The following is a 2,239-nucleotide window of genomic DNA, read 5'->3' on the forward strand; positions in this document are numbered from 1 at the left end:
ATATTTTCCTTTAGATCTGAAAAGACTCTAGCCTTTTCAACAAGTGGTGAACCCCATGATTAATAATTGAAGCTCATCCACAAAGATACTTTATCTACAATTATCAATTGATGGACTTTATATTAAAGTACTTTAAAAATAATGCTACTATTTAATTCTTTATGCTAATAGAATTTTCTTTTTCGTGAACTTTATTTTAAAGTACAAAGTTATTCAATGCAAAGTGTAATACTGATCTGCTCATATTATTTTTAATTAAGGAAAATTGAGTTTGTTCGATCTTCCATATATATTACGAAAAATTATACCAACAAAAAAATTGAAAAAAATATTTCAAAAGATAAAAATAAAGATGGTGTGTCATGTGTGGGTTGATTACATTTATTTAAAGGTACCATATATTTTGTTTTAGAAAATATATACTTTGGTTAAATAACCTATAATAATAATATTAATTCTGTAAATTAGATAATTATTAGAACATAAAAGNCAAAAACTGCAACACTAATTATAAGTTTGGTAAATCGCTTGCTTAAGAGTTAGGTCTAGGGAAGAAACTTTTGCACATACATTGTGAATTTAAATATGTTTATTGAGATTCTTAATTATGTTATTTTTTTTTTGTTATTACATTTCTCAATGTCGAAATTATATGAATAAATCTATATTCCCATTCTGATCATATACGTTGAAAGGGATTTTGTTTCCATATTAATACTGCTATATAAATAACAGAAAATTTTAGGAGATCAGTATTTTTTATCAAATTTGGTCAATATAAATGTTAAATTATTTTTAATAATAATTTATGTGTGTAAATTTTGATAAATATAAATATAAATTATATTGATTTATGTGTATAAAATTTAATAAATATATACATAAGTTAGTATAAATAAAAGATGATATTAGGATACAAAATAATCAATTTCATTAAGTTAAAACTTGTATGTTATTCTTAGAGTAAGTTAAAAACCACCGGAATAAAATATTAGCAATAATAATTTAAAATACCAAACTTTGACTTTTCTGCAATATTATCAAATTGTAATAATTTTATCTAGGATTTATTAGAGCCCTAGCTAGGATAACTTTTTAGAATCACACTACTATGATCCAACAAAGTCAAACATCCAAAATGAACTGGCTAGAGTTGGGTTGTTAAGTATTTTTTACTCGACATTTATTTTAAATCCAACTTGGAGATATTTGAATTCATTGTTTCTTCACTTCACCCTAACGCTATATGACACTCTTGACTAGTCAATAATCCATACAAAAGAGCATCATAAAATAAGAAAATTTTTAAGTGTACTAGTAATACTAGTGTATCATTAATTTTTAATTGTTAATTTTAATTATAAAAAAAATATATAATATATATAATTAAGATCAACAGCTAAAAATCACTGATATATCGATATAACGGTATACTTGAAAATCTTCCCATAAAATATAGTATTTAGGCATGATTTTCTTTGCCTATTAGTATTGAAGTTAAGTCTAGCGATAGATAAACAAACGGACAAGGTTTTTTTAATTCACAGTAAATAATACTCTTTTCTTGTTTAAAAGATAAATTATTTTTTGACAATATGAAAATTTATAATAAGTCCCTAATTATCCAGGTAACTAATTTAAGCAGTCTATATAAATAGTAATTTACTAATGTGTCAGGAGATGTTTAGACTAATAATAAATATTGTTTAAACTATTTACTTAAATAATTAAGTATTGATTAAAATTTTTTAATTATGGAAGATACTTCATTTTTCGGACAAATATTCAGAATTTGAGAAGATATTTATTCTTTAATTTATTTATGAGAGTCTTCAAATTTGAAGACATGTTAAAGGCAAATAGTATCAGAATATTTGAACTAAACAAGTATTGCCTGTGTCTCATGTGATTGTAAGAATAATAAATATATACAAGAAAATTAAAAAAAATTGGAATAAATAAACCATAAATTTTAAAATATGTTGATAAAAATATCTTAAAAATTTGATAAAATATCTAACCATTAATTCGTTTCATTTTTTTTACAGTAAATACTTACATGTTATTTTTTTGGTGTACAAATACTTACATCTTATATTCTTATTATTCACTGGCCGATAGTTCTTATAAATAATGTGAAAGATTATAATGTGTTTATAATACGAGTAGAAATAATAAAATAATTTTAATATCTATTTTATATTTAAAATTTTATTCAAATAATATATATTAAATACAA

This window comes from Arachis ipaensis, chromosome B05 (genome assembly GCF_000816755.2).
Source record: "Arachis ipaensis cultivar K30076 chromosome B05, Araip1.1, whole genome shotgun sequence".
Taxonomy (NCBI): domain Eukaryota; kingdom Viridiplantae; phylum Streptophyta; class Magnoliopsida; order Fabales; family Fabaceae; genus Arachis; species Arachis ipaensis.